The sequence below is a fragment of the Delphinapterus leucas genome, chromosome 10 (genome assembly GCF_059928025.1).
Source record: "Delphinapterus leucas isolate spDelLeu-1000000601 "Yukka" chromosome 10, BTC_Dleu_Yukka2, whole genome shotgun sequence".
In the NCBI taxonomy this organism is placed as follows: Eukaryota; Metazoa; Chordata; class Mammalia; order Artiodactyla; family Monodontidae; genus Delphinapterus; species Delphinapterus leucas.
The window spans coordinates 97,424,801-97,438,796 of NC_143138.1; the positions used below are offsets into that span (position 1 = coordinate 97,424,801).

The 13,996-nt window shown below is 41.7% G+C and overlaps 1 long non-coding RNA gene across 1 annotated transcript in view; it reads right to left on the bottom strand.

The window, feature by feature from the left end:
- The window catches only part of LOC149748314 (uncharacterized), an 86,844-nt gene that overhangs the window by 36,477 nt on the left and 36,371 nt on the right, over nt 1-13,996 (bottom strand). Inside the window, exon 2 of the long non-coding RNA XR_016394761.1 lies at nt 6,807-6,941. This is a non-coding gene — a long non-coding RNA (uncharacterized LOC149748314). The remainder of the gene's footprint in view (nt 1-6,806; nt 6,942-13,996) is intronic.

The window sequence follows — 13,996 nt, forward strand, 5'->3', positions numbered from 1 at the left end:
AACCTACATTTTCCTGCTTCTGCTAACTGAAAGAAATCTGAAGAGGATTTTCATTTTTACAAAAAAAAAAAAAAAGAAGGAAAATGAAAAAGACAAAAAAAATGAAAATAGCATTTAGCGTTTGTTTTGCAGTGAGCACACACCCAGAGCAGTGTGGCTCCACAAAGCTCCTTCCCCAGGAGCTACACTCAGCATCTCAGCACTAGGCACCTCACCTTTGAACGGTGTCTGTGAGCATCTGTGCTTTATCTTGATTTACTTTGTGCATCCATTAGCAAGATGTGTCCTGAGGTAATTGCTTCTTCACCTTGTGCCACTTTGTCTTACGAAAGGTTTCACAGGAATGCTCTACTTTCAGATAGCAGGGGAAACCTGTACAGGGAGGGCACTTCTCACATGAAGGTTTTATGACTTGTTTCAGGGGAGAAGGGTAGGGAGAAGGTCAGAGTGACCCTCTTGATTCTGCTGTGTTCTCAAATTCCTTCAGCTTAAAATATACAATATGCCAAGGTGCCATATTTTGAGGTGGCGTGTCCTGAAGCCCATCACAGGCATGGTCCCTGGAGCATTGGAGCTCAAATCTTACTGGGTTGTTAGGAAAATCAAATAAGATCACATGTGCAAGTTACAAGACACAGTGGTTCATCTATAAAAGTGACATTCGATAAATGCTAGTTTCCTTCTGAAGGGTACCAGCATACGCCATGTGAAATTATGCCTCTTTTGCATATGGATTATTTTAAGCTAAAGGGAATTGAGAACAAGCAGAGGCAAGAAAAGCTCTTCACCTCCCCCTAACTGCTTAAAACTAGAGTATAAATTTCCCCTTTTGTAAAGGAAACTTATATTTATGAAAGAACTTTCCATTTGTAAAGGTGTCTCTGCACCAGGAAGAAAGACGACTTTTATCACCTAAGAAACTCTTACCTACATAATAAGACAATTATCATATATTTCCTCCCCTCACTTTGTCATAAGTTTTCTCTCCTACCCAGAAGCCCAAAACCCCTTTTCCTTTGTCTAGCCTAAGATGGTGTATAAACCTCAATCATCTGGCCACTTCCTTGAGTCTTGTTTCTTTGTGAAACTCCCATGTGTACCTATATAATTAAAACTGGTTTTCTTCTCTTGTTAATCTATATATTATCAATTTGATTCTTAGGCAGAGCCACAAACCTAGGATGATAGAGGAAAAAGGCTTTTCCTCCCCTGCACGTCCTTCCTATAGGTCATGGAACACAAACTCAGGTGCCTCTGGTGGCCAACATAAATGAATGCAGCAGCAGGGACTGTGGCGACCTGGAGAGCTCATGTCCACACTAAAGGGCAGTGACCCACTCAGCATCAGCCAGTCATTTCCGGGAGGAACTGCAGGGCCAGCGTTACAGATCTTCCAGTTTTAAAGAGAAGCAGGAAAATTGGGTGTGGAATATGCCTATTTTTAAATGTTGTCAACTAATTCTAAACCCTAGGTAGACCAAATAAAATACATCAGACCCAGGCGCTGCCTGTTTGCAACTACTAGAAGAGGGCTGGGCACGCAGATAACTCCCAGTTTTAAGTACCGTCTGAGGCATTATTATGCAGCAAGACCAAGGGACTCTCCAGTAAAATTCTTATTTCACTCCAGCATGGACTCAATCAATCAGCCTAACTCTCTTCACACTCCAGTGAAACAGGAACCTGGTGCGACAGGATCATTATCACCAGAGGAAAGGACAATCTCACCACGGGTCATCAGCTTGCATTATATAAATGAATCTAAGGGCTCGATATGAGGAAACAATGAAAATGCACTCACAGGGCAGTGAGGCGCAAGCAGTGCAGGAACCCAATTGTGCTGATCAGACTTACAGAGCCAATCACAAATACAGCAGGAGCATTCAGTCAGCACTTTCAGGTGATATTTTCCCAGTGTGATACTCACTGCTTTCACGCTTCCTTCATCTCTGACTCATTCTTTCCGGTTCAATCTATTTTGTTTATGGATTTAATATCTGGCACTATTCCTCTAAAGAGTTTACCATTTCCCTCTGTCTTCTCTTCCTCCTGTTCCAGAGCAGGGCAGATGGAAAACCAAATAATAAACAATGACAGATGTAAAAAGATACGGATATTTATAATGCTTCAGTTTGGGGCCCCAAATGAAGCTGGTAACAGACATAAGATTGGAGCTGCCTCATCCCTTGCAGGAGAGTCTAAGCATTGTTGCCTCTGACAAATGCCATGCTTTATAAAGCCCAGTAATTATAATTTGGTGCTAAAGACCCACACTTTCCATCTGAATGTGTTTCTTTTATTTTGCCACTTAAGGGCAACTGAGCATTCCATGAATCAGGGATGACCTGATAGACTTGAGTCACCTAGAAGTCCACCATATGCTCTGGGAAGACCAACATCCAATAGTCTTCTCACCTGTTGGGAAGGTTCGGGGACAATGAAATTGGTATCCAGCCGCACTCCTTGATGTTCATGGGACACAAGAGCCCTATGGAAGAGAGGCTGAACTGCCCACAAGTGGAATATGCTACAACCTGTATGATGGACAGGGGAGTTCCTTTAAAAACCCAACTGTTAGAAGAGACAATAGGACCACTAAGAGAAAATCACCATAAAGGAGGGAGTCTGGCAGGGTGGCTGTCTTAGTCATCTCAGGCTGCTGTAACAAAATACCACAGCTAAAATAAATATTTGGATTACGTTTCACGAGACTGAAAATGACTTTTGTGGGAATCTGAGCTTGGCAGTACCCTATGTGTATGGTTACAAATAGCCCTAAATTGCCAAATATAGTGGGAACTTGTTAGCACTTATATTACTTTACCTCACTGACACGTGATAGTGTTGACAATTCCTTCTCTGAAATTCTCCCCTCCCTCACTGCCTTTTCCCTCTGAACCTCTCTGGCCACTTTTGGGATGCTACAGACAAGCCTGGTGCAGGTGGAGCGGCAGTAAGAAGAGAGAACACGTGAGGAAGTACCTGTGGAACAGTGAGCAATTGCCTTAAGAAGTAATACCCAGACCCTTGAGGACTACGGACCACTTCCCCAGCCTGAAGAGCAGTGAATGGCAGATCAGACTTGAGAGGGACTGCACTGACCCCTGAACTCTGGTCACACAGCTCCACAAGGAGCAGAAGAAACCCCAGCATCTATTTATTCAATGTTTGCTCACATATTAGAGAGTAAGCAGAAATGAAAGCAACCTTGAACTTGTCCAACTGTTCATTCTCGCCAGGCTTTGAACTTGGATTAGCCTATTACGGGCTGGCCTCGCTCCCCACTCTTCAGTCTTCTCCGGGACCTCCTCTTTCTCACCCTGCCCTGAACTGTAAGGGTTCCACAAGGGTCCCCACTCAGCCCTTTTCTCACTGTTCACTCTCCAGGTAACCATAACAACCAACCAGTTTTAACCATCACTCATTCACTGATGATCCCTAATTCTGTATCTACTGACCAGAACTGAGCTTCAGACTACTGTACCACAGCTTAGTATGTGTCCCACAAACTCCTCAGACTCCACATGTCCAAAACTGAATTGATTTTCTCCTTCCACAATCCTGTCCTCCTCTTAATTCTCTTTCTTGATCAACAGGACCTCCATTAACTCAGCTGAACAAGTCAGAAAACCAAAACCCTGTCATCAGAATTGGCTCTGAGTTTCTTTAAATGCATATTAGAAGGTACTCTAAGGCAGCGGCCCCCAACCTCTTTGGCACCAGGGACCACTGCTGTGGAAGACAATTTTTCCATGGACGGGGTAAGGGGGAGGTGGTTCAGGCGGTAATGTGAGCGATGGGGAGCGATGAGGAGCGACGGGGAGCGGCAGATGAAGCTTTACTCACTTGCCTGCCGCTCACCTCCTGCTCTGCGGCCCAGTTCCTAACAAGCTGCAGACCGGTACCGGTCTGCAGCCCCGGGGTTGGGGACCCCTTCTCTAAGGATATAGATGAATCATGTTAGCTCTTTTAAAAGATCACTGTTGGGACTCCCCTGGTGGTCCAGTGGCTGAGACTGCACGCTCCCAATGCAGGGGACCCGGGTTCGATCTCTGGTCAGGGAACTAGATCCCACATGCCACAACTAAAGATCCTGCATGCTGCAACTAAAGATCCTGCATGCCACAACTAAAGATCCCGCATGCTGCAATGAAGATCCCACATGCCACGACTAAGACCTGGTGCAGCCAAATAAATAAATATTTTTTTTAAAAAAAGATCAATGTTTATTGACTTGGAGGTGTGGTGTGTTTTTATAGTTCTCAGAAAACTACTGATATGTCTTCAATAAGCTTTTCCTTCTCTATCCACACTGCCTTATCCTTGGTTCTTACTTACATTGTCTTTTGCCTGAATCACTGCAATAAGCTCTCATGCAATCTCCCTCATTCATATTCTAATAACCACGACTGCCAAAGGGATTTTTTAAAATTTTAACTATATTTAAATACCTTTCTTCTTATTACAGAATTAATACATGTTTATTGTGGACATCAGAAAAGAGTTTGTAATAGCACAAAAAGATAATCACCATTAACACTGTATTATATATACTTCCAGCCATTTTCTATAAATAAACATACATCTTCAGATAAAAAGGATTATACTATACATACTTTATATGCCCTACTTTTTTTTTTTTTTTTTTTTTTTTGCGGTACGCGGGCCTCTCACTGTTGTGGCCTCTCCCATTGCAGAGCACAGGCTCCGGACGTGCAGGCTCAGCGGCCATGGCTCACAGGCCTAGCCGCTCCGTGGCATGTGGGATCTTCCCAGACCAGGGCACGAACCCATGTCCCCTGCATAGGCAGGCGGACTCTCAACCACTGCACCAACCAGGGAAGCCCTGCCCTACTTTTTAAAATTAGAGTTGTGAACAATTTCTTAGTATAAAATTACCTAGTATAAAAATATTTTATTATTATTTTTTAAATTTTATTTTATTTTACTTTTGGCTGCATCAGGTCTTAGTCATGGCATGCGGGATCTTCGTTGAGGCATGCAGGATCTTTCGTTGTGGTGCACAGGCTTCTCTCTAGTTGTGGCGTGTGGATTTTCTCTTCTCTAGTTGTGGCACACAGGCTCCAGGGCACGTGGGCTCTGTAGTTGTGGCGTATGGGTTCCAGAGCATGTGGGCTCTGCAGTTTGCGGCACGCAGCCTCTCTAGTTGAAGCGTGCGAGCTCAGTAGTTGTGGCGCATGGGCTTAGTTGCACTGCTGCATGTGGGATCTTAGTTCCCTGACCAGGTATCGAACCAGAGTCCCCTGCATTCTAAGGCAGATTCTCTACCACTGGACCACTAGGGAAGTCCCTAAAAATATTTTAAAATATCCTATAATAAACATCTTTGTACATGCATCTTTGTTCATATCATAATTAACTCTTTTGGGGTAGAATTGCCAGGTCAACGGGGATGCATATTTTTAAGACTTTGAATCTTTGCCAAATACTCCATGGAAAGGTTTTATTCATTTATTATGTTTCCACCAGTAGAGTGATCATTTTAATGCAGAAATCAAATTGTTACTCAAAGACTTGGAAAAAACTTACAGCTTCAAAAACACAGGCCAGAGAAGGCTCGGAAATAAGGCTGTTGTAGTCATTTGGGCCAGCAAGTTTCCACGTATAGTTGTGGCCCACTACAGTCTTCCTGACGAAACATGAAGAGTTCAAAATATGAAAGTTCTTTCTTCAACTCTTAGAACAAATGCCATGCAAGGCCAAGGACTTTCATTTTTATATATGACTAAGTACTTAATAGCTTTCTTCATTAATTATTAAGAGTGATTAAAATTTTATAGTCTCAAAAAGAAAAAAAGTGCAGTACTGCCAATTATAAAAAACTTTGACTGCCACAGAAAGTTTGGTAATGATGCAAATTTCCTGCCACACATGTGACAGCACAGATTGCTGGAATTTCCACAGTTTTCAGGAATGATTTTGAGGAGACTGGGGAGACTTCATAGTGTCTTAAGTTTCAAATACAGCCCTTCTTGTATGTGTTATTTCACGGGTCAAATATAGTTGTTTTTCTGGTTTTATGATATTGTTCATGCATAAACGTTATGATATTGCCACTTGGGGTTGCTATTTTGTTCCTCCCTAATTCTTTGTTATCATCAAATTCTCTTCTCACAAGAAGTGGAATGGATGGGTTAGCTGTATTACGAGGTCTTTTGTGCCAATTAACATATGTGCAAATCATTGGTCTGAATGCCTCAAAATCTCACTGCCCTGAGACTACGTTGATTTACTAAGTTGGTTAACCTAGTAAAGAGACCTGGTAAATTATTGCCTATAAGGTGATCAGATGTTTGAAAGAAGGAAAGAAAACAGAGTGGCTGAAAGCAATTTTGGGAAAGAGTGACAGGAGGCTCACAGACTCACCCTTTCTCCTCCCAACTCTTGGTTTTTAAAACAGTGGTCTTATGTGACAGAATATATGCAGGAATATATATTATATGAATATATATATATATATATATATATATATATATATATATATATATAAAACAGGACTCAAACATTAGCAGGGGTAAGAGATCTGAGCCACCTATTAGCCTAATAGAAACATAAACAACACTGTGTTGAGAACTGCACCAATACTGTTTTGTACTCAGCTCAAGCTACCCAGCTGCTGGCCTACAGATTCATGAAACTCCTGCTTTGAATCTGAAAGACTAGCAGGAAAGAGGAGAGAGCTCTTCCTACATAAGTGATTATTGGAGGAAATGGAGATATCTGTATAACTGGTTCTGATGATAGGTTCAAAGTTTCCCCATGATTTTAAAATATATAGGATTTACCTTGACAAACAGCTCATGAGACGATATGAGAATCTGGTTTTCACCACCAGTCCAGCTCGCATTTCAACAGGAATTCCGTAATGTTACGAGCCCGAGGAAGAACTGCTCCACTGCATGGCAGTACATTTCCATTCCCTTATGGAGAAAAAGGGGACGAGAAAATTAGCTCAATCAGTTCTGCTTGATTCTGCTCACATCTCTACTGCCAAGAGTAGCAGTTATTCACCAACAGGCACTAGAAATACCCACACACCCAGAGACATGTACAGTCAAGCATTTGTTAGACTATAACTTAATAAGCGTGTTGTTTTCCATTATCCAGGCCTCTAGATAAAATATTCAGTACCATCAAAATTTGGCTTGCCTTAACAGCAGAATTTTATGCACAGTCCTAGGTCAGCTATAAATCACAAATAGTTACTTTTCATCCAAGACAAAGTTCCAAAAAGTTTTCTCTGCCCATCCTCTGAGGTAGGGTGAAACAACACCAGTGAGGATCCCTGACAGGCCACAAGCAAGGGCGGGAGAGAAGATGCAATGACAGAAAAAGAAAAGCAGGGATAAAGTGGAAAGAAAAGAGAGGAAAGACTAAAAGTAATAGAACATTTATAAGACAAATGTGAATGATCTCATGTGTTGCAGTACTGAATTGCCATAGGTTATATTTATTCAGCATCATCTACCCTATGCCAGACACTGTTCTAAGTGCTTTTATATGCATTGTTTAATTCATTCAACACACATTCGTGGCACACCTTCTGTGTGCCAAGCACTGTTCTAAGAATGTTCTGTAGAGAACAAAATAGGTGAAAATCTCCTCCTTCTTGGAACTTACATTTCAGTAGGGAAGATCTTATTTAATCATCCAATAAGGAAATGAGATAGGAAAAGCATGTGAGAAGGGACAGAAAAAGAGAATTTAGGGACAGGGAGATAAAGGAGATGAAGGTCAGAGTGAAGTGTCCTTTTCAAGGCTTTCAGATGCTAGAAAGAAGATAAATCTCTGTTCACGACTCAGCTCCTCCAACATAAAGGTTTTGGAAGGTATCCAACATAAAGGCTTCGGAAGGTACCACCATAACCAATTTAGTGAAAAGCCTGAATTGGAAATGTTTGAAGAAATATACTTCTATATTATATCAAATGTATATAGCAATTTGAAATGCTAACGAAGTCTTTCTGAGTAGATATCCTGTTTTAATAAAAATACAAGACCTATTTGTAACAAGCAACATTCACTGCACATATAACCCTTGTTTCTCTCAGTCTATTTCAGTGAAAGAGGAAAAAAAAACCCAGTGACCTAAGAAAAGATAAACCAGATATTTGGCTGAATCCCTCACCAGCACCAATTATAATACTAATAGATGCCATTTATTGAGGACTTTCTATTTGCTGTATAACAAACTATCCCCAAACTTAGTCATTTCACAGCAATGAATTATTATTTCTCATAATTATATAGGTTGGCAGGTCAGTTCAGGTCTCAACAGCTCACTCACATGGCTGCATTCAGGTGGGACTCTGGCTCCCTGATGCCTCTTTCTCCATGTGGTCTCTTACCACACAAGAATCTAGGCTGAGCTTCCCTACAAAGTAGCACAAGTGGTCCAAGAGAGCAAAAGTGGAAACTGCCAGGCCTCTTAAGACCTGGGCTTGGAATTGGCCAACAACACATCTGCCACGTCCTACTGGCCAGAGCAAGTCATAAGCCCAGGCACGCTTCCAGGGGAAGGGAAATAGATCCCACCTCTTTTTGGGAGGAATACTGATCCTTAAAATGATGAGAATTGTTGGCAACCATTTTGCAGGCAAGCCATCTCATTTGCCACATGCCAAAAACTATACTATCTCAATGAATCTTCAACAGCAACTTATGAAAGTCACCATTTTATCCCTATTTTACAATAAGGAAAATTAGTTCCTGAAAGGTTAAATATCCTCCTGCAAGTAGGTGGCAGACCTAAGACCAGATCTTAATCACCTTCAGAGTTCCAATTCACAACTATCCCTCAATACAACAGTCAGTAGAGTTAGAGGCATTGAACCCCATGTTCCCTCCCCCTTAGGGAAGCAGGAAAGCATGGCAATGAAGAGCTTGAACTCGGATCAAATTGCCTTGGTTCAAATCTTGGCTCTAAGTCTCATTAGCTCTGTGACTTTGGGCTAGTTACTTAGACTCAAGTTCACAATCTTCAGAACAGGGCTGGTAACAACATCTACTCCACAGGACTATTATGAGATAATGCATGTAAAGCACTGCCTGGATAGAGTATGTGCTCCATAAACGTTAGTTACTTTTGTTATCCCCTGCGTGTCCTGACTAGTTTACCCTGAATCAAGAAGTACTACAGTGACAAGACCATGGTCTCCGAGGCTGCTGCTGACCAGTGATCCTGAGTCTATGCAACTGAATCATCATCTTCCCTGCTGGCCTTGCTTCTAATTCTGCTTTGCCTCTAGACCCACGCTGCTGCTGCAGTAACCACTGAAGAGGGTCCGGCTTCACTGTGGTCCCTCTCTGCTCACTAGTTGCACTTCCTGCTTCCTTCTGGAGCTTCCACTTCATGCTAGAGATCTGGTGGCTGTCCGTGTTTATCTAACAACATTCTCCCTTTGTCAGTGCTGTTAATTCTGATTACACAAAGGAAGAACGGCTCTCAGGGACAACCCCATTAATACCTTGCTTCGTCTTTGCCTATTTAAAAAAGGCTCACAAACATCCCTTTCTAACAAGGGAAGAGGGAACAGAAGTTTCCCCAGTTCCAAACATTTGCTGGATGTTTCCTGTACCAACTCAGTTCCTTTTCTGCTGTCTGTGCTTTCAAAGAACTGCCGTGTTTCAGGATGAATGACCACTAGGTGGCAGGGGTGTTTTGCTCCCCAGCTCATTACCTTCTTCCTCCTTGCAATCTCAATTACAGCCAAAATACAGTTCCTTTTAAGATGAATGAGTTGCTTTTAAATAAACCTACTTATCCATAGTTTAAGGTGAACGATAAATTTCAAGGACATTCTCTTGAAAATTCACTGTGATGTCACTAATTCTACTGGAGAGTTCTCGCAGCAGTTATATTACTTAAAGCAGTTTTATACCCTTTGGCTTCACAGGGCTTGGGAAAAGTAAACAAATCTCAGCTTGTTCAGGGCACGGCCAAAGCTGATTGCTTTCCTCTCTAGTTGTTATCATCACCTGATAGGCCAAAGGTCCATTGGGTTAAGAGTTCATGGACTCCTAGTCTATCATATCATTTCATTAATAGGATTGTAGACACATCACTTGTTTCCCAATGAGGTCCCAAAAGGTTTTCTTGGGGACGATGGAATTTTAGTAGTTTCTTGAGTGAGAAGCAGGTGTAGGGGTATCCTTTCTTTCAATTACATCCCCACAGGAATCCAACCTGGCAAGCGGAATCCTAACAAAATAGGTTGGGAGCTATAAAGAAGAAAAGTAGAGAGGGGGCTTCCCTGGTGGCGCAGTGGTTAAGAATCCACCTGCCAATGCAGGGAACATGGGTTCGAGCCCTGGTCCAGGAAGATCCCACATGACGTTGGAGCAATGAAGCCCATGCGCCACAACTACTGAGCCTGCACTCTAGAGCCCACGAGCCACAACTACTGAGCCCACAAGCCACAACTACTGAAGCCTGCACGCCTAGAGCCTGTGCTTTGCAACAAGAGAAGCCCGCGCACTTCAACAAAGAGTAGCCCCTGCTCACCGCAACTAGAGAAAAGCCTGCGCACAGCAACAAAGACCCAACGCAGCCAAAAATATAAATAAATAAAATTAATTTTTTTTTAAAAAAGGAAGAAAAGTAGAGAAAGGTACAAAGTGGGCAGCAGAAAGGCCAGGAGTGCTGATAAAACCCTCACCTAACAGTATGGGGAATCAAAAGATACTGTCTACAGCTGATAAAACAAAAAAATGTTTCATGTATCGCTTAAATTTACCCCAGTAAATTTAACATAGAGGAACAAACTATATTGGGCTGTAACTTTAATGGGAGGGGAAGGGAGGGGGAAATAGGCTAAATCCCAAGTACCACAACAGACTTCACAGATAACGCCAAAATTGAAAAAGCAAGACATAGCACTTCAAGCATGCTATTTAGCGACATGGAGGAAATCACCATGTAAACTAAAGGCAGACGTGGTTAACAGTCCTTGCTTCCGTACAAGAGCAGAGGAAGGGACCGGGCTGGGGAGTGGCTGTACTCTTTAACTTTCTAAACACGATATTACCCTTATGAATAGGCAAGGATAGACAGCTATTAGGGTAAAATAGATATCTGTGTTCATGGGAGCAACTACCACTCAGTTCCTAATTTGTGTCACTGTATCTGATAGGAATTATTAAATTTAATCATTTCCTTATTTACTTAGGGGTCACTTTAGTTTACTATAATACAACTACCAGTTAGAAAGGAATTAGAGGCTTCAATTTCTACAGGTATGTGTTACTTATTCAAAACTGGCATTTTCAAGCAAGGATGCACTTTAGTCAATATTTTCACAGCAGATCATCAGGGTTTGTCTGATGTAAGCTAGAATACTATTTTGGTTCTGGTTTATTACTCTTTGTAATAAACCAGAACCAGAACTCTAAAGAGCAAATATGTCCATTTTTACTTCCTCTGTAGCATTTTGGCCTGAGCTCTTGAGCATTCATCCCCCAGCAGAATATGGGCACTTTGAACCAGCAAAATCTGCTAGGTCTGACCCTTAAACTTCTTGTTCTTTACCTTGTTTTCAAACCCACATCCAATTCATCAGCAGTGACAGGTCATCCCTCAAAACACACCAGAATCTGACAATTCTCACCACACCCACCCCTAATATCCTCGTTTGAGTCATCATTCTCTCTCACTTGGACCACTGAAATGGCCTGGGGACTGCTTCCATTCCTGCACTCTACTGTTCTCCGTGCAGCAGCCAGAGTGATTCTTTTAAAATCTAAGTCACGGTGACAATTTGTAAAACATTGGCCTATATGATGTACCCATCCCATCTCATCTTCTCCCTCTCTCCCCCTCATTCTCTCCTCCCAGTCTACACTGGCCTCCTGGCTGGCTATTCCTAAACCCTGTTGAACATGTTCCTGCCCTCAGCCTGGAATGCTCTTCGCCCAGATACCCAAATGGCTTGCTTTTCATTTCCTTCAGGCTCTGCTTTGTCACCTTATCAAAGAGGCCTTCCTGACCACCTGATATAAAATAGGTTTTCCCCTCCATCTCTCTAGCACTCTTCATTAGTTTTTCTCTGTAATACTTATCATCACAGGGATGATATGTGTATTTTTCTGTATTGTCTGTCATTTCCATTAGCATATAAGCTCTAGAAAAAATTTTCAGTGCTGTATCTTTAGTGCCTGAGAGTGGCTAACATGTAATACATGTTCAAGAAGTTCTGTTGTAGACTTCCCTGATGGAGCAGTGGTTAAGAATCCACCTGCCAATGCAGGGGACACCGCTTCGAGCCCTGGTTTGGGAAGATCCCACATGCCGTGGAGTAACTAAGCCCGTGCGCCACAACTACTGAAGCCTGCGCGCCTAGAGCCCACACTCCGCAACAAGAGAAGCCACTGCAATGAGAAGCCCACGCACCGCAATGAAGAGCAGTCCCCCGCTCGCCGCAACTAGAGAAAGCCCGCATGCAGCAACGAAGACCCAACGCAGCCATAACTAAATAAATAAATAAATTTATATATAAAAAAAAAGTTCTGTTGCTTCAACGACAGACCTAACATTACAGGTAGTTACTGTCTTAGGGTAATGTTTCCCCACGTGTGTGACCTGTTTATGAGAGACAATTTAAATAGTATAAAGGTATGCATTAAATAACACTGAATCAAGTGGAAAGAATCTTTTCAATATTTTAATCCCTCTCATTATGTCAAGAAGGTCTCATTTAATGCAATTTTGTCTCTAATACTTGATAATTTATCCTTTTAAAAAGAGAATGGGCCTCACATTTAGAACCTTTTATAGGGAACACTATCTGGCCAGCATTTAATAACTTTGTTTCCACTGTATTTTTTTTAATGGCACCATTTAATTATGTAACACGTTAATCTCATTTAAAGCTTGCAAGAACTCTTATGAGAGAAGTAGCATTTTGCATGTGAGGAAACTGGAGAAAAGTTTCCCATGACACCAAAGTTTCCTTTAAGACAGACTTCACCAATTTAAATATTTTAAACTGTACAATTCAGTGTTTCTTAGTAATAGTCACAATGCTGTGCAACCATCACTACTTCCAGAACATTCTCAACACCCCAAAAAGAAACCCCATACCCATTAGCTATCACTCCCCAATCTCCTCATTCCCCCCCCGCCCTAAACAACCACTAATCTTTCTGTCTGTATATATTCGCCTATTCTAGACATTTCATATAAATGGAATATGTGGTCTTTGGGGGCTGTTGTTGTTGGGTTTTTTTCACTTTGCATGTTTTCAACGTTCATCCATGTTGTAGCATGTTTCAGTACTTCATTCCTTTTTTTAATGACTGAATAATACTGCATTGTGTGGATACACCACTTTTGTTTACCTATTCATCAGCTGAGGGATATTCTGGTTGTTTCCACTTTCTGGCTCTTATAAATAATGCTGCTAAGCACATTCATGTAAAAGTTTTTGTTTGAACATCTGTTTTCAGTTCTCTTGGGTATATAGCTACCAGTAGAAATGCTGGATCATATGGTAATTCTGCTTAACTTTATGAGGAAAGGACAAACTGTTTTCCACAGTGGCTGTACCATTTTGCATTCCCACCAGCAAAGCCCAAGTGTTCCATTGCTCCACACCCTTACTGAAAGTTGGCACTGTCCACTTTTTAAAACTTTTAGCCACTCAAATAGGTACTTCACTGCGGTTTTAGTTTGCATTTCCCTAATGACTAGTAACCTTGATCATCCTTCCATGTGACTGTTGACCATATGCGTGTCTTCTCTGGAGAAATATTCCAAATATTCCAAATGGCCTTTGCCCATTTTTAACTGAATTATCTTTTTGTTGCTGAATTGTAAAATCTCCTTCTAAAATAACTTGTTGAAGCTATAAATTTAAAGAAAAGTGTTAAGTAAACAACAGTACAATTGGGCAAAAATAATGAAGGCAATGTACAACTCAGGGACTAGTTTGAGCAATACTGGCTCAGACGCTAAGAGCAAGCATTCTGGAGTCACAGC